Here is a 20,944-nt window from a genome sequence, read left to right on the forward strand (position 1 = left end):
CTGAATGCCTTGTATTGTTTTTTTTTCTATTAATGCATTAACTAGGTAGGACCACTGAAACACCAGTGCATCTTGTGGCAACTCAGGATGTGTTGTCCACTTAGCAGAACTGCAACTCAAAAATAAATGAGGAAGACAGACTAACATTATGCCATGCAGATCATAACTGGTATGCAGTGCTTTGTACATTAGCTATTTAAGGAAAAACTGAAATCTCTTCTGTAACTAAATAAGTAGGAATATAACAATGCTGCAGTGAAACAATATAGAGTTTCTGACATCATAGCAGACTGCATTTTTAGGACAATACCATGTTATATAATATAGTTCATATTAGATATATTCATGCAAATATAACATTATAGTACTGTAGTATAGATAGTTTATAATTATACCATGACCCCCCCAAAACGTGCACGCTGATTGGCCAGCGTGCCCGTTGTAAATCGAGTTATACTAATGGAAAAAGGTCCGGTCGCCCGGACTTTTTTCCATTAGTATAACTCTTTTTTTTAAAACACTGTCTCGCTATGTTAAATGGGTTTAACATAGCGAGACAGCTTTAAAATAAGCAACGGAGATGTCCGTTGCTTATTTTAAAACTGTCTCGCTATGTTAAACTCATTTAACATAGCGAGACATTATAAAAGCAACGGAGATCTTGCTTTCTCCGTTGCTTTTGCCAACTCTGATGTACTGCGCAGGCACGCAGTACATCAGAACTGCCGGATGCCAGACATCTGCGGAAGGGCAGTAAACAGGCATTATACTATGCCATTATTTAAGAAAAGTAATAGCTTCTTTTCTTAAATAATGTCATGGTATAATAGCAATAACCCACTTCTGGGTGTGGGTAATGCTAAATTTACCCACGGTTGGCTTTGTTTGGTCCCTCGGGCTTCGCCCTCGGGACCAAACCATGCCAACCGTGGGTAAATTTAGCATTACCCACACCCAGGCGTGGGTTATTGCTATAATATTTTATGTGCTTTGTCTGTTCTCCTTTATCATTTGATGCCGACATGTTTTGAACAGTGCAATGCAGTACACATTCATGGACTTTACATACAGATCATACTGGTAGCATAATAGTTCATCTCCTTTGTTGGCCAAAGGTTGCCTAATAACAAACTTATTGCCAGTATGAATGATGGGAGCCCTTGAACCTGAACTAGGACTGCAGATTGAACCTTTCTCTTTCCACCATCTTTCCACTGTATATTTTTCTTTCTTGCTTGCTTTCATTTTTTTCTTTCTTTCTTTCTTTCTTTCTTTCTTTCTTTCACAGCAGTGAAAAGTTATATTTTATCATAAGCATAAATGTAGTCATTTTCCATACATTTGCATATCAAAAAGATTGCCTTACTGCATTTAAAACTATGCCCAGATAATCTTGGCTTAAGTCACAGAAAGTCGCAGGCCTAGTATGAAAATCAAGAGGCGTAAAAGCAATGAAGCTACTGACAGCTACTGCAGACAATAATGTCAGTGTTAAGCATTAAGTCTGCAGTAGTAATACATGATAATAAAATAATTATGTGTGTTCAAAGGGACTTCTAAAACATTTGGGATATACCAGAATTTTTGACAGTCAGCAAGAGGAAAGTACATTTTTACTGATGATTTCATCAAACTGAATAACTGATATTGCCCAGCATGCAAAAATTCATGTGAGCACAGTCATTCTGAATTGGGAACAGGAGAATAAGATCTGGACAAAATGTTCTCTTTTTTTTAAATTTGAAATTAGAAGTCACATAATATAGCAATAACCCATGCCTGGGTGTGGGTAATGCTGGATTTACCCACGGTTGGTGTGGTTTGCTCACGAGGGCGAAGCCCGAGTGGCCAAACAAAACCAACCGTGGGTAAATCCTGCATTACCCACACCCAGAAGTGGGTTATTGCTATTATACAATGACATTATTTAAGAAAAAAAATAATTACTTTTCTTAAATAATGGCATTGTATAAGGCCTCCTTGCTGCCCTTCCACAGCTGTCTGGTATTCTGCAGCAGTTCTGATGTACTGTGCATGCATATGCCTACTCAGTACATCAGAGCTGTGGGCAAAAGCAATGGAGAAAGCAAGATCTCTGTTGCTTTTTACAAACTGTTTCGCTATGTTAAATGGGTTTAACATAGTGAGACAGCTTTAAAACAGCAACAGAGAATCTCCATTGCTTTTTTTAAAGCTGTCTCGCTATGTTAAACCCGTTTAACATAGCGAGACAGTGTGAAGCAATGGAGATTTTGCGTTCTCCGTTGCTGTAAAAAAAAGAGTTATAGTAATGGAAAAAGTCTGGGCGACCATTTTTCCATTACTATAACTCTGATTTACAATGTGCACGCTGACCAATCAGCGTGCACGTTTTTGATTATTACTGGGGGGTTGTATAATGTCTGATTATAAACAGTAAGCTGTAAGAATCCCTACCAACAATAGTCTACAAGTATAAAGTTATTGCAATAAGAGTTACTTTTTCTGTGACTTCCAGGAGGAATCAATCAATGCATAAAATAATTAGGCTCTACATAAAAATGTAAAAAACATTAAAAACATAACAATGATGAGGAAAGTCTACAAAGGTACAAGCCACCTTGTTTGCTCTTGGGTGCCAACAATTGTTTCAATACCCAGACAAATTAACAGAACTGTATAAGGTAACTATATGGACTCACTAGAGTGAGTTCCAAAATGCTGAGACTGAATGGCTGAAAAAAATGGACTTACATACATTAAGTCTGAGATTGTCCTTTCTAGGGATATTCCCTATTCTCTGTGGTATGGAGATCTCGAAATTTCCCCTCTACAAAAAAGTAACTTTAAAGAAGAGTAATGTTCAATATTTATTATTTTCCTGCGTTTAGGATTGCATTACAGCAAAATCCTAAATGTGTAATAATGATTATCATGAAAAGTCCCCCCTTTCTGTGCAATTTTTATGTATAATTAGTTAAGAGTCTAAGCCAATAATGTGTGTCATGTCTATAGTAGCTGGTGTAATACAGATTGTCTGTGTGTGAAAATGCCTCCACTTGAGAAGGAGTAACAAACTTTTGTTCAGTGTTGCGCAAGTTCTATATCTGAATGACAATACATTTTTACTTTGACTACAACTACTCTGACATTTTCAAGTGTTTTTCTTCTGTGTGTCGAGGCTCAATATTTCAAGTTTCAGTATTTTAATAGGGAGCCAGCATATAACTATTCAAGCTCACTAACAGATTGCGTTATAGTACGGGGATAAATTATTTTTCTAAACTCATCTTTAGCAGCAAAATCAGTAAGAAGCTAAGGAATATATAGAATGTAACATGACATTACATAAAAGTTACTTGAACCAATCTAGCTCATATTTCAGGCAGTATTTGGAGAAAAAAATAAAAAGAGAATGATAACCTATTACTATTTAGGCCTGAGAACACATAATACTTTGAAGTTAATAATTGGAAGCATATCTTTTAAAATCTGAGGATTAAAAATCAAAGCACTTTCCCTTAAATATCATAGCAGATGGTCAAAAAAGAGGAGGGCTTTCTTAATTTTCACAGTAGATGGTTCTTCTATATTAGACCCTATATAGTTATTGGTAGTGAATCTTTGCATGTACTCTTTTTATATATTTAATAAAGTATGTAGCCATAAATATGTCTGACTTTGATGAAGTTTGTAATTCTGGGATTAACAAGGCTAAATTTGAGGGCCAAAATCATAATGCTATACTTAAATCATAACAGTTGAGAGGTATGGCCAGAAGTCTAACACCCATGTAACAAAAAGAAACATTTTTTGTTTGTAATAGTGAATCTTGATTTAAAACAATGTGCCTATCCTATAGGAGGGGTACCGTTTAATATGCTCTGAGCAGGTACTGTTTATAGAGCACCTTATATGAGAACTCAGGTCTTCTCTTTTTGTAAAAGGGGAATGTTTAGGCAGACTTGAGTGCCAATTATTGATTTTATAAATGTTTATATTTGGAGCGGAGTGCTGTTTAATATTGACTATTCTTCTTACTCTGCAGTTGTATTATTTTATACTGGTGTCAACATGGGATAAGAGGTATGAATTGTAAAAGTTCATAGATTCATAAATTCGTGCATATTCCAAGGCCACTGAGTTTCAAGATTCATAAATTTGTGCATATTCTAAGGCAGAGTTTCATGACCTTTCTCACATTTGTAGTATCCTCCCTCAGGAAAGAACCTGTTTAATAGCTCAGAAATGTGGCAAGGGGACTTTGCAATGCACCACCCCCGAACCTTTTAAAAAAAGTTTGAGAGCTTACATGCTGTCATTAAATGACCATGATCTACATATTGGGATACACCAATCGTTTCATGCCAACCATGGGTGAATTGGATGACTTTCTTGATGGTCTCCTTTGGTGGTAAAGCTTTTTACAAATTGATAAATCGGTGAACCTATGAACCTGTGTTGTAATCTAGTCAAAGCCTTGGCAGGTGATCAAAAAACATCAGGCCTGATCCTATGCGACTCTAGTGTTATACTGGTTTCAATTTCAGATATTTATAAGGCATGTGAAAAGTCGTACATTGCAAAGGCATTATAAAGAACAAGCACATGCATTTTTATTATTTACTGATTTCTAACATTAATTCCACAATGGTACGGCGGTAGTGTTGTTACCTCACAGCAAGAGGTTCTCCCGTTTGATTCTCGGCTTGGCTTGGGAGTGCCTTCTGTGTGGAGTCTTCATGTCTTCCCCGCGGTTGGGTAGCGTTCGAAAGACATGCGTGCGTAAATGGGCATGCCTTCGTTGAAGGTTGGGCGTCGAGCTGGCACCTCAGCATGTCGTAAAAATCTACTGCCAATCATTAGCAGACCAGAGTTCCACTGTGGCGATCCCTTACCGGGAAAAAGACGAAAGACAAACAACAACTGATTTCTAACGTGTTCTATAGTAGACATTTGTAGCGCATAAAAAGATGGTAAAAGAGAGTGACATGATGTTAAATTTTAGGAAAGTTATGAACGTTTAATGTAGACACATTTGCATTTGGCTCTTTTTAGTAGATGACTTTTTTTCTTAAACATAGATAGAATTCATTTCTCTTCATATAGCAATGACAGAAGTAAACCATAGGGACAGGAAAAATCAATAGGATGATGTGGACAGTAGTACTATTCATGCACCAAAATGAGAATTAAAACTCTTTAAACTGTGGGAACAAATTTGAAAGAGATTGGAGAGATGATCATGCTGAAAACTTGAACTTGACAAAGAGGGGATGAGAAGTATAACCAAAGTGAATTACACAAGAACATACAGAAATGAAAAAAGAGAGCAGAAGGAGATTCCAGACTATATCGAAAGAGAGTCACATTTGAGAAAAAATAATATATAGTTTTAAGAGGAAGAGGAGACAAAGGAGGGAAGCTAAACCAGTTCCTCACAGTCAAATAAGTAGAAAAATAGATAAATAAGATTTGAAATGGTATTATAGTATGCCCAGGTAACAATAACACTCCAGAGGATGAAGATCTGGTCGACACTGTGCAAGAGAAATAATGCAACATAATGAAAAATAGAAAAGCAGATACAGAAATGGGGGAAGGGATGGCTGTGATATTGAAAGGGAATGACAGAGCTAAAGTTATGATAATTGGTGGGATAAAATAAAAGCTAACTGGAATGTATTACAGAAGAGAAATAAGCTGAAGGAAGAAACACAGAATGGGAGGTGAAGACAAAAGATAGAATTACAGGGAAAAATCAACCAGAAAAATAACAGAAAATAAAAGAGTTAATGGTAACATGCTACAATGAATATTAGAGGGGAATGGACCAAGCTTAAGGAAAGGGAAACAAAGCAAATGTGTAAAAGGCGATAAAAAAAAATGGAAAAGTGGTGCTGCTAGATGAGTACCTAATAACATTTTGCAAATAAGTTGGAGAACAGATAAAAGGAACTCTAGCCTGATATATATATATATATATATATATATATATATAATAAATGTGTCAGTGACATACAGCTGCCCCCTCAATGGGGAAGACAAACGTGGTCTTAATCTCCAAAGAACAGAAGGCCATAAAGGAACCATGATGTTATAGATCCATTTCAACAATAAACATAGACACAATCTTCTTCTTCTTTCCGCTTTTCCCAGTTAGGGGTCGCCACAGCAGATCACCTGTCCGCTCATGATTGCAGTGAAGTTTTACAGTGTTGAGTTGCCAGCCTAGCTCCCAACCTTCCACAGAAGGCACACACATGCACGCACTCACACCTAGGGCCAATTTAGAGTGTCCAATCCACCTACAGCATGTCTTTGGGATGTGGGAGGAAATCGGAGCACCTGGAGGAAACCCACGCAACCACAGGGAGGACATGCAGACTCCGCACAGAGGGTCCCCCAACCGAGGACCGAACTGGAGAACTTCTTGCTGTGAGGTGGGAACGCTAACTGCTGCACCACTGTGGCCGCCCTACAGACACAGACAATCATGGCAGACATATTAGCAAGAAGGTTAAATAACATAATCCGAAAAATAGTATATGAAGGCAAAGCAGATTTTATTCAGGGGAGAGCATCAGTACAGACAAAATGCAAACAATAAAATGGTATAATACAATCTCAAAACCACAAATGACACAAAATGATATCCTTTAAGGGTCAGTTCCCTAATCCGTATTATTACTTTCTTTCCACAAATAACCTATCATATGAATGCAGTTCACCCAAAAGAAATAGAGGAATTCACCAATAACTAACAACACCCTCTTCTATACGTCTATACCATATTAACAATGTACCACGCTATATATGATGTTAAATCATGGTTACTACCACCAAATGAAAACTAAATTCAGAGAAAGGTTACAAAGCTATGAGTCAGCATTTTATACCTACCAGTCAATGAAGAGAAAGCAAGAAGGCAGAGAACAAGGGAATGGCACAATAAAAAGGAAGGAAAAGTTTATATGGTAGGCAAAACCAAGGAAAAGGGGATTGCACAAGGCAATGTAGGAAGGTATAAAGTAGGTAGCAATACTGACAGAATGAGGAAGTCCTCAGTAACTGAAAAAAAATGGGAACAAGAGGAGCAGAAAGAATGGGATTGGAAAAGTGAGAGTCAGATGACATAACAGCTAGGGATCACAACCCTAAAGAAAGACCGAACAACATATCTAACAAATAAGACAAAATACAAGAGGATACATGGGAATGTGTGCATGAATCAAATGGAAGTAGGTGGGTAACACGAACTGAGGTAGAAGGAGTGTAGAATAGATTGTGAATAGCATAGAAGAGAAGCAAAACGTGTCTGAAGAAGTAACGACTACCATTACGAAAGCGCTTACACTGAATAAAGATTTTTTTTGGTTTAAGGAGAGTTTGTCGAGTGCCTTTGCCTTTGGGTTCTTTATTGACTTTTATTGCCTTTGCCTTTGGGGTTTCATTTTGCATTTATTTGATTTATTTGCAACACCTTCATCTTTGGGACCTTTGTTGGATTTTTTTTGGATTAGCATAGAAGAGTGACTCAAAATTATTAAAGGAAGTGAGAGGAAGCTCACCAAGAAATGCAGAAAATGGGTAGGTAAAGGCAGAAATGGACAAATATCCAAGAGTATGGGAGAAAAGGTAGTGAAAATAGAGACAGTCAAATGGAATAGAAACTGGAAAGCATCATTGTGCTGGATTGGTGCAATGAGGAGAGGGACTAGGCCATGAAATGGCAGAGACACTAAAACTCCTACATACATGTCGAGGAACAGAGAGAAAAATGTTGGAGATGTTGTTAGCAGAAGACAGGCAGCATGCATATATCTTGAGAGTGTCCATGGATCAACAAAACGTGAGAAGAGGTCACTAATGAATGAGACAAAGTCTGGCAGACTAAGGTAAAAAACAGATGTGAACTGTACTTACTCAGATGAAGATAATGGATGAAAAACTGAATAGGAAAAAATAAGACTGGGGAATTAATAATGTGAGCAGTAGAAAACAAAAAGCAAGAGGGCATAAATATAACGTCACTAAACATCTATGCCATGAACAGAGCAATAAGTGAAGCTAAACTGAGAGAGGGCAGAATTAGAGCAATAAAGAAAATGCAATTGTAAAGGATTAATCATTCACAAGCCACAAGCTTCCTGTGCTATGCCTCATTTTGCAAAGTATTGATTAGTTATCTATATCTCATAAACAACCCAACCAATTCCTAGCTTACTTTACCAACATTCTCAATGCCTGAGAAGGCTCACTCTTTCCCTATTCCCACAGGAAATTGGGAGGGGAAAAATGCCACTGGCAAACTAGTGGTGTGAAAACCTTCATGAAACAGAAGAATAAGGCATGGTCAGTCTGGCAACAAACCTCAAGTAATTCTAACCACCATTGAATCTATCAAATACTATAAACAAACTACTTCTGCAACTAATTTGGCCAAACGCAAACACTTTAGAAATAAGTTAACTGCTGCTTCCAGTAATTTGACACTATTCTGGAAGGAAATAAAGGAATTAACATGAGAAATTACAAAATCAAAATACTGTCCCACAACATTAAAATATGACAAGCCTATAACAAGAATACAAAACTTCATCGCTGCTATTATACAAGAAATCACTAAATATTTGCAATCCTCTACCACATTTCATTGCAACCCTCCAAACATCTCTCAATCAACACTATATCCCTTAGCTGAATAAGCAGCAGAAAACTACTTAATAGGGGATCTCAGTAAAATAAATCGTCATACTCCTGAAAAAAATAATAAAAAAAAAAACTCTGCAAAAGTCAACAAATTACATCATACCTTTCTAAAAATATCAACACATAAAACTGACAAATCTTTAACCTACGCGTATAATCTAGTCATTACAACAGAAAAATGCCCCCAGCTTTACAACACTCTCTCTGAAAACCATCTAGGACTTTAGACCTAACTCGACTCACTGCCCACATGTAAATATGCTTCACAAAATCCTGTACAAACAAATAATGAAACATATTAATAGTTATGACTTGCTATCAGACAAATGACATGGATTTTGAAATGGCTTTTGTACCACCACTGTCTTACTCCCTTAACTGATTCTATTTTTGTAGCATAAATGATGGTTTGGCCACTGATGAGATATTTTTAGATATTAAAATTGTAGGCTGACTGTGCACCTGGATTAATGCTTCAGTTAGTTTAAAACCTATATAAAAAAAAAAAATCAAATGAACTAAAGTGTATGTTGCTATTGACTGCCTGTATCTGTTGTGCTTTTTAAGATGCTTTTGAATATACTTTTTATATGCATTCCTGTCTTTAAACTTTAGGTTCTCTGTATAACAAACTGAGCTCTTATTGGGCGGTGGGATCACGTGCTGTATTTAAAAACTCTGCACTTGAACTGTGTTTTGTATGCATTGAAGAAGGGATTTTACCCGAAGGCTCTGCTATTTGTATTTTGGATTAAAATAAGTGATTTTTTTGTTTCAGGTGTTGAGATCTGTTTTTTTATTGTTTTTACTATTTGCTGTATTTAACTCATTGGCCTCAAATACTCAATTGCACTCCTTGAAGCTGGATATTTTTAAATATTACCAGGGTGTTCACAAATGTTAACCATAATTGTCTTTGTGTGAAATGGAACAAACTTGATTTTAGTCATGACAGTATTACATAACTCCAAAGTTACATGGAAAATAAGTAGACCATTCTAAACCCACACAAACAACATATTTTCATCACTTAGATCTCTAAGCATTAGAGTCCCATAGAGTTTAATTCTGGCTCAATTTCTCAGTCTAATTCAGTTTTCATTATTTATCGCTCTTTCTGATGATCTCCAATGCTTTGATGCAATACTGTATCCAGATGGCATCCTTCTATTACAAGCTGATGAATACCCCTCTCTTCTCCAGAAAAAAAAAATATTGGAGTCTTTCTCTAAGCTATGAAACTAGGATGATTGTAATCACTGTCTAATTAACTGTATAAAAACAAAACAAAATGAAACAAAACAAAACAAGCCAACAAAAATAGCCTTGTAGTATTTACAGTCCCTCAAAAACTGTCTCATTTAGCTCTTATTAACATCGATAACCACAACAACATCATCCCCCTCATTTCTAAACAAAAATACCTTGGACTTAACCTTGCTCCTTCATATAGACAAAATAAGTAAGACAGTATTATCTCAAGTTAAACTCTACTGTAGAATATCTCATTTACTCTCCTGTCCTCTTCTTCCTTCTTTTCCATAGACAAAAATGTTCTTCACCCTAAACTGGAATGTGGTCTTCCTCTGATTACTGTTTATTCAGCACAAATTTTCCAAAGACTTGACAAAGCAGAACATAACATTTACAGATTTGCTCTCCTTGCTGACAGGGGAGCTCATGACTACAACCTCCTGCAATATTTAAAATGGCTTCCAGTTACAGAAATGTCAATGTATCTGCTATACACTCTTATTTGCAAGATACTAAACAGAGGCTACTGCATAGCTTTGATGGCAATGAGTAAACCAAGACAAGGTTTAATCTATAAGAAGTACCCTGGAGAAAGTTCTCACATTAAGCATGCCTCCATATAAAACAGCTATTGCAGAATGTGCCTTCTTCTGACTAGGTCTGGCACTATCAAACAGGCTTCCTTCTGAATTAAGAGGCCAGGAATCTCTCAATGAGTTCAGGAATGCCTTTTCTGAACACAGGCACAAGGTCCATGTCTTTTGCAGACAGTGGTTAATTTCACCATTTGCTATCAAACAGCATAATCCTCTGGCAGGGCAATCATTGTGAGATGTTGATTTCTAACAGCATGTGAAATCCATCATGATAGCCTTTCCCTGTCTGTTATCTTAAATGTTGTCTTGTTTTTTTCCAGAAATGCTGAAATTCAAAATGGACATTATGTATATCCTATAAATATTGTAAATAACTTTGGTTTTACTGTTATCTCTATATCTGCAATGCAATGCAGTAATTTTTGTTTCCCCATACATACTGTGTAACAAACATAAGGGTCTACATCAAGCATATGTTTTTTTTTCCAAAACCCTTTAAAAACATTTGATTTTGCATTTTTTTCTTATGCATTGTAGTCTTCTTGATTATGCGTGCTGTTTGATTTTATTTCGATACCTTTGGGTCATAGCTGAAAAGGATCTTTGGACTAGCCCACCTACCGAGTTGCCAAATAATAAGCAGGAAAACAAACAAATAAATAAGAAAGATAAACAGCATCAAAACTACTAGATCAAAATACCTAAATACAAATTAGTAGGACATATTGGAGAGATAGAAATGTGTCTCAGAGAATTCCCATTCCCTGGAACATACTCCCCATCCATGTTCATAGGTTCATAGGTAGGTACTAGGCTATTGGCCCTAGGGCCTATATAAGCCTAGCCAAAGGTACCCTGGCTTTCGCCACCCAAGAAAATTATTTTCCTGTGCCACTGTCGAGCAGAGCCACAGAAGTGATCCCCGGAGAGAATTTCCTATCTCCCATCCAATCATCAAGATTTTTCTTGAAGCGTGCTAATGAGGAGCTTTGTTTGATATAGATAGGTAGTTTGTTCCAGAGTATGGGAAGTCTCTGGGACAGGAATCTATCCCTCCAGCATGTTCTGTTTATTGTGGTGACGAGGTTTAGGTCCCTAGAGTGTGTAGCTTGTAGGGATTGGGATTTCTTTAAGTGGAGCATGTCTAAAAGCTCTGGGTTTGACATAGCTTTGTGTGTTAGGCAGAGATCGCCTCTGAGTAGGCGATATGCAATGGAGTAAAGCTGCAGTTTTTTGAGACGGTCTGCATAGGGCATCTCTTTGAAGCCAGTAATCCTCTTTGTGAGGTATTTCTGTGGCCTTTCCAGTTGTTGTAGATGTCTTATGAGATACATACCAAAAGGGGCATTGTACTCTATAATGAGTCTAATGAGTGACGAGTAGAAGGGATGAGACACCTTTTGTGATGAGGTGTGCCACATAGAAGGATTTCCTGACTACTGTGGCAATGTGATTATCAAAGGAGAGACTATTGTCCACCTGTGTCCCAAGGTCTCTTATCACACTTTTAGTGTTTAGTAGACTACCACCTATGTGGTAGTTCATGTGTACTGAGTTTTTACCAAAAGGGATGACAATGCACTTTTTGGCATTGAGCTTGAGGCCATGGCTTTGACACCAGGCATCTGTCTCGGCGAGGCCCTTTTGTAGGATGTCCACATCTTTTGGAGTTTTGATTATGGCTCCTAGTTTGCAGTCATCTGCGAACTTCGTTAGCCAAAGACCTTTTGTGTTGGCCTGTACTTCAGAGAAGCAGATACCAAACAGGAGAGGACCCAGGACTGAATCCTGTGGTACTCCACTTGTCACTGGTCTGAAGTTGGACTTGGAGTCTGCTACTTTCACAGTGTGGGTTCCCCCATGCCTTTTTTAACTGCAGCAATGGCCAAGTGGAAATTCTGCCTTGGTCTGGCTCCTATGCCTCTGATGGACAGATGTGGTCAGTAAAATACCACCTATATAAATCAAATGTATTGGTCAAATTTGGGTTGCACACCTAAGTTATAAGAGGCCCATTGGTTGTTAGCCTAGTATAAACCTATGAACCTATAAGGTAAAGTGAGGTCAGAGCCAGCTATGGCACTGAATTCGAATGCCAAGAAGGAAGGAAAGAGGGGAAAAGTAAGATTATATGTATGTATTTGTGACATCAACAACAGCCAGTAATATATATGTGTTACCTTTTAAAAATGATGTGTATGTTTGGCCAGCAGCTGTTTAGTCAACCATTTATGATTGACTAAGAAGCTGTTTGACAGGTGTCTGACATTGCTCAAGTCTCTGGTTTGGGGAATATGCCCTCACCTTGTATTTGTGTTATCTTAAAGTTGGGGTATGGGGATGGAACCCCACTGCAAACTGTCATTTTTTTATTTGTTTTTTTTTTATCCTTAAATTTTGCATGTGGCAAAGTTGTTTATCAGCATACATGTAGCTGTGTGTCAACATCATTTTTGATGATTTTTACATAAATATTTTGCATATTGATGATGACAATATTCAGTACTCCCTATATATATGAGTCTATGTTTTAATATTGAAAAAACACTTAATCGAATCCTGGTTTTGCAATCACATTTTAGCGGAACTACGTATTATCGAAACTGCACATGAGCGAAGTACATAACATCAAACATGTACTTTCGTGTAAGCTGTTCCCCTACCCTAAAACTTAAATTAAAAACTTTACAAATTACTCTTTTGCAGGGGGGGCAAGCCTCCCTGCACCCACCATGTGGGGGGGCTGTGTCCCGCACACCCCCCTACTTAAATATACTAACTCCGAGATCGCACTACAGTGGGGAAAAGGATGTAATTCCTTATCCCCACTGTAATGCACTTTGGAGAACCGGCATACCCGAATATACATTTTCGATGTTATGTACTTTGCTCATGTGCAGTTTCGATAATACATAGTTTCACTAAAGTGTGATTGCAAAACCGGGATTCGATGAAGTGTTTTTTCGACATTAAACCATAGACCCAATATATATATATATAGATATATATATATATATATATATATATATATAGGGCTACTTCTAAATTTTGAAGTTTTCGAAACCATAAGATCAAAGTCTGGAAAATATGAAAACAAAAAAAATCTTTTTCTTTTTACATTTTCCTCAAACACCCCCTGTTAATTAAATATATCAACTCTGAGATCACACTGCAGTGAAGAAAACTGTAAATATACCATTCCACTCTGTATGGTGATCTCCATTTAAACAGTTTGATGTTTCATGACCATAAGAAATTCAAAGTTTTGAAAATTCAAAATTAATACACACATACACACATATATATATATATATATATATATATATATAGGCACATACATATATTCAAGCAGGACACAGGAAGCCTGTGGCAACACTACCATCTATCTCCCAAAACCAATCAGGGCAACAGTGAATCTGGAACTTTGCAGTAGCATACAGTACAATTCATTGAAATAAAAACCTGAAGACAATTACATTGAAATGTATATCTATTATAAAGAGTCGTTTTGCTACAGAAGCCCACAACTAAATATAAAATCAATAAATTGCATCCTTTTTTCCCATTGACTATTTCTCATATAAATGCACATGGAAATTAGTAGCCAAGGTGGATAAAAAAGTGTACAGCACTTACTGAAAAGAGTAGGCATTCTTCATTTAAAAATAACATGTACAGTACTATTTACAAATTTACCTGTTTACATATCTACAAATGTATTCAGTATACAAAGTTCCATTCCTTTTTGTTATTGTAATACAATCTTGGATATCTTACTTTTCATTATTATGCTAAGCCTTCGTTATTCTTATTTTGACCCCACTCCTTTTTTCCACAACCACCAATTAATTTTTCATAAAATTACTGTTAGTCTCCATTTACCATTAAACTTAATTTCATTTAACCTTTCAATGATAGCCCCACTCAGATCAGTTTTTATAACACACTTTAGTAGAAATGTGATCTTTCTATAAACATATTTTTTTCCATTTTTATTGCATAACTTCTCATTTATTTTTTTTATTTCTTTTTCCAAACTAACATTCTCCTTATTTTCTTGTATTTCTATACAATGGCTCATTAATCTGAAAAGCTTATTACAATTGTCTCTCCTTTAGCTATATTTAAACTTTGTGATATAATAAAATAATCTATTTCTGTCTTATATATACCTTGACAATATGTCCACAAATTATCATTCCAAGCTTTTAAACTGCCAAATTTTATAACTTGAAAAATGTTGTTAATGTCATTCCTCTCTTATTTTCCCTCTCAAATAAAAAAAAATTTAAATATCCCATTAATATTATATTCATATTAATTACTACTTAATCCAAAATGTTATTAAATAAATGTTCCCTTTCTTTACTTGAAACATAAGCATATAATGTTAAAACTCTATATACCTGATTATGCCATTTGAGATCTACAATAGTTAATCTTCCCATCATTGCCAATGTTATGTTCAATATTTTCACTGACTTTCTACAAAGTATGCCTTTCCTAAGTTTGATATTGTACCACCTCCCCAATGTTGCTTTGTTTGTAATCTCTCTTCTTGTGTTAAAAATCTTATATCTTCCAATATTATTATATAAACATCAGACTTACTACACCAAGTTAGAATGCCTATTATATAAACATCAGACTTTATTACACCAAGTTAGAATGCCTATTATATAAACATCAAACGTACTACATCAAGTTAGAATGCCTATTAAATAAACATCAGACTTACTACACCAAGTTAGAATGCCTATTATATAAACATCAGACTTACTACACCAAGTTAGAATGCCTATTATATAAATATCAGACTTATTACACCAAGTTAGAATGCCTATTATATAAACATCAGACATACTTCACCAAGTTAGAATGCCTATTATATAAACATCAGACTTATTACACCAAGTTAGAATGCCTATTATATAAACATCAGACTTATTACACCAAGTTAGAATGCCTATTATATAAACATCAGACTTATTACACCAAGTTAGAATGCCTATTATATAAACATCAGACTTATTACACCAAGTTAGAATGCCTATTATATAAACATCAAACTTACTGCACCAAGTTAGAATGCCTGTTATATAAACATCAGAATTACTACACCAAGTTAGAATGCCTATTATATAAACATCGGACTTACTACACCAAGTTAGAATGCCTATTATATAAACATCAGACTTACTACACCAAGTTAGAATGCCTATTATATAAACATCAGACTTACTACACCAAGTTAGAATGCCTATTCTATATAAACATCAGACTTAAAACACCAAGTTAGAATGCCTATTATATAAACATCAGACTTACTACACCAAGTTAGAATGCCTATTATATAAATATCAGACTTATCACCCCAAGTTAGAATGCCTATTTTTCTACTTTTAATACTATTTACATCTACTGAAAGCACTCTAAAATTGTCAATATGTCTGTGTTGTAGCTTACCAGAAATTACGTAAGTTTGAAGAATTTATCTCATTTACTTTATCCATTTCTATTCTTTTTCTGTTTTACACTTATCCCTTTAAACTTTATTTTTTGTCTCATACTCTTTTGGCAGCACAGTTCCTTTTACCTTTCGCTATTTTCCAATGTATATCTTCCTCATTACTTACTTCAGAATCTTCTTCTATATTATCTTACGTTTTATTCTTCTCTTTATCCTTATCTTTATTGTTACTCTGATCTTGTTTGCCTATATCCTCTTTATCTATTATTGGGGCTGCCTCTTCTCTTTGTATACTATACTCACTTTTGTTTTCTTCTTCTTTAACCTTTTTCTCTTGGTAACAAACCATACACAAATGCCCACTTTTGATATATTTATAGCATTTTAATTTACACTTTGTTTTCATCATGACCTTTTTCCTCACAAATACAACATTTCCTATTAACACAATTACTTATCAAATGATCATCTTTTCCACAGGGAAAAAAAAACATGCATTCAGTTGCCCCCAATATTTTATAACACCTCTGTTACCCTCTACATTTATCACACTAGGAATATAAACACTTTTTCTTTTTCTATTTTCAGTACAATATGACAGTCCAATTCCCCAGTCCACAGTCCTTGTTATCATATACTTTAACATGTCCGATCAATTATTTTTACAAAGTTTGCTTAATTATGTCTTTAAAGTCTCTTTTTCAAATTCAGTTTGAAATCAAATATGTATCTTCATTTTTGTTTCTCAGTGAAATGCTTTAACCATATAAGATATCAATGGAGTACAGTTCTTTTTCTTCTTATACTCTCCTCAAAACTTTCCAGAATGGAACCATTCTCAAATCTAATGTTACAACATGCCTCTTTACTCTTCACTCCCAATGAGACCATTCAATTATCCCAAATGTCATACCTGTCCATTTTTTCATTGTTCTGAATTGTCACCATAAATTTCCATTGCTTCTTGACATTTATTCTCCTCTGTTCATCTCCCATGACTTTTCCAGCAGTTTCTTTAACAGTCTCGGTATACGATTTCTTTGTTTGGTGATCTTCTTTCAAAATAGCTTCCTATTCCTTCAATAGAATTTTTCCCATAAGTTCACTCCAAGAAATATCTTTTCTAGTCTCCTGCTTGCTCTGCATTGACAATTTACCCAAAATATTGTCCAGCAACTCTCTCAGCTGGAACATGTCCATCATTGTAATTTTGCACCTTTTCTTCCAATGAAACAAACAAATTCTGCTGAAACAACTCTGCAAAATCTCATATAGCATGAGACACTGCACTGACATTCACCTCTGTACTGTCCACCATCTTGGATTTCCTTGACTGCTGTTCTCCCAGTTGCCACTGCATCAAGAATGGAATAAATAATTTTCTAACAAGTAGGGAAAGTTCCCCAGTGCCATAACTAAATTTCCCCTAGTGAGCATAACTATTACCCTGAGTCTTCCCTCAAAAGATGCTATTAGCCAGTGTGACCAACCTGGTCAACAAAGTGTAAAGAAAGTCTAAATACAATAAATAAACATCTTTGTTTTAATATTATTCAGAGCATCATTCTTATGCTCTAACCAACACATTCAGTCAGCTCCCAAAGTGCCAAAGAGTCTCACTGGTAATGTAGAATACAAAACATATAACTATTCATTGCATACATTTGTGTGTCCATGCTACTAATAAATATAACTATTTATTGCATACATTTGTGTGTCCATGCTACTAATAAATATAACTATTTATTGCATACATTTGTATGTCCATGCTACTAATAAATATAACTATTTATTGCATACATTTGTGTGTCCATGCTACTAATAAATATAACTATTTATTGCATACATTTGTATGTCCATGCTACTAATAAATATAACTATTTATTGCATACATTTGTGTGTCCATGCTACTAATAAATATAACTATTTATTGCATACATTTCTATGTCCATGCTACTAATAAATATTAATTATTTATTGCATACATTTGTGTGTCCTTGCTACTACGTGCATTTTGTGCTGTAAATGGAATATACATGGTCACACAAATTATGAAGTTAACCAATTTCCTGTAGAGAGCACCTTGAGACTTCCCTGAAACAAATGCATTGGCTTAGAAGAACTAACCTGGTCTACTAAACATAAATACAAATAAAAATAAATATATATTATTTCTTGTTTGAGAAGTTGCAAGTTCCACTCCACTGTTTCTTTTATAAATGTAAATGCTAACTGGGTCTGATTTTCCTCAAGATTAGATCTGTAGCCTTTTGTATCAAACTTGTGAAACTTATTAAATACTATACTGCAGACATCTTTAGGATAGACTGCATAAAGTGGAAGGGAAAACAATAAAACTCAAAAAGACAGTTTACATACTTTCATAATATATAAGACACTGAAACGTTCTATTATTAGCAACTGCTAAAATATAAACTTACCTCACTTTGGGGATAATGGCAACACGTTTTCATTTATGTTAACAAAAGCCATGAATATGTTATAACTTCTCTTCTGTGAATTTAAGAATGAAATACTCATTAGAGTTTTTACTCTAGTATTCCACTTTCCTCCATCATCCCAGAAACAAATGCTGGATAAATTGGTACTCCACCAAATGGACAGTAGGTATGTGTGCCATGTGTGAATTTCTCTACATCCTTCTTCAAGAAAATGGCATTTCATCCACAACTACTTTCCCTATGTTATGCCTACTCAGTATTGAAATAGATTCTGACTACCTTCTGAATCTAAGAAAGAAATAAGGCACTGGAAGGTTCACCAGATAAACCACTGACTTTGTTGCACACAGGATCAAAAAAACAAACAAACGCCTTAACTGTATCACCGCATTTTCGTCAGTACAACTTCATCAGATGAGCATACCAACTTCTGAACACCATATTTATACTATCCTTAATTGATCAATTAACAGGAATTCTTCATTTAAAGCTACAATGCATGCTTGTTCAATACATAAGAGAAAAATACATAAGATAAATCAATGTGCAGAAGACTACTTATTTCAAGACACTTAATACCACCTTGAATACTTAATGTAAAAAACATAAAAAATTTAAATAATATATAAATGTCTATAAAAACATTTAAAAAGCATTGTATATATAAAAATGATCATGACTAAAATGCTTTAAAAATCTGCTGTACATAAAATCAGCTCCACATAAAAACTTCTAAAACAGCACCATCTGCTGGATAAAAGAAATAAAACTGAACCCCATTTTCAAAGTTTAGTAGCCCTTAATTTTAACACTGGTTTAAGTGAGACCATGTCATTTAGACCAGGGTGTTTGTCTGTTTCAAGCACTAACTGCCAGTACAATTCCTTATATTCTAAAAGTGTCTCCCAATGTCCACCTCTGGGGTCAGTAGGCAGTGCTTCAATCACAAAAAAATAAAAATCTGCTCCAGTACAAGTTAATGTATGTTTGTACAACACCTTATTTGAATTCATCTTTCTTATGTCATATTTATGTTCAGAGATTCTGAGTTTGAATTTCCTTTCAGTTTTACCTACATAAAATGCCTCACATTTACCACACAGGGCTAAATAAATAATACCATTTGTATTGCAGCTAGCAAACTCATAGTCCTAATGAACCTATTTCTAACTTTCAGAAAGTATGATCACCAGTTTTGACATAAGAACATTGAGCACAACTGCCAAATTTAAATGTACCCCCTTTGCCAGAAACACAGTGATACAGTTAAGGTGTTCGTTTGTTTTTTTGCTCCTGTGTGCTCAATAAAGTCAGTGGTTTATCTGGTGAACCTTCCAGTGCCTTATTTCTTGGTTGTTTGTCATACTTTAGGCACTATTTCCACTTTTTTTCATTTACCTTCTACAGCTAATCAGGATAAAGCTAATAATTAGAGAATAATTAAGTGAATAAATGAATGAAATGTACCCTTATGTACCTCTCCTACAGTCACTATGGGAATAGCTAGAACTTTGTCTAAAAACAATGAATGTAATCATACTATACCTGCCTGCCATAAAAGTCTCAGTGACCTGACATCAATCAAAGCAATACCTTTAAAACAATCATTCAGGAGATACTTAGTATGTCTATCACTTTGGTCGGATCAATATAGCTGAACATTGCACTCTGCATTCTTAATAACACTTATAAGTGAAGAAAGAAACAGAGGATGATTACTAAAATAAACAGAGGACAACAGCAACAGCATGACAGTACTTAATATATTTTTTAAATAAGCTCAAAAATAAGGTCAGTCTATTTATACTACCTGGCACAAATTGACAAGAGCATCAAGGAACTTCCATAAAAGCTGTTGTGAGATCTTTTATATCCACCTGAACTACCAACTCAGGCAGATAGGGCTTTGGCAAGACATCTCATCTGAGGGATGACATTATGCTGTACTGCAGTGTGAGTACTGGAAATTAATCCAAACAACTGGTCAGGGAACAGTACCCTCAGGTTCCCATTGTGCCACTGACACTGACTGACAGACCTCTTGAGTGTTTTATTATGAAATATTCCAGTTCCATCTGTTTTTCATATTTATAAGAAAGATGACTACCTACAAATCCTAGTAAGGGTATGTGACAAAATTCCATTTGTCAACCTTTAACATATGCACCATGCACCCCAACCCTATGTGGAAAACAATTGGAGAGAAAAAGCGGTTGTGGATGGATGCATTCTTATCAAAGGAAATAGGTTCATAGGTTATTACCAGGATAATGACCACTAGGGCCCTACAAGCCAAGCACAACCAAAGCATTTGAGCTCTGAGTATCATTTGTGTCTTTAGGGGGGCATGTTAGTAGAAAGGTAAGCAAGGATTTGTAGGGTGGGATATTAGTTAGGCTAGGTTAGTATGATGCTTTTCTTATTGATGGCCTTATACATACAGAACATGGTTACAAGACCAAAGGGATAAA

The sequence above is a fragment of the Protopterus annectens genome, chromosome 1.part1, assembly GCF_019279795.1.
Source record: "Protopterus annectens isolate FY-2018-M chromosome 1.part1, PAN1.0, whole genome shotgun sequence".
Classification (NCBI taxonomy): Eukaryota; Metazoa; Chordata; order Ceratodontiformes; family Protopteridae; genus Protopterus; species Protopterus annectens.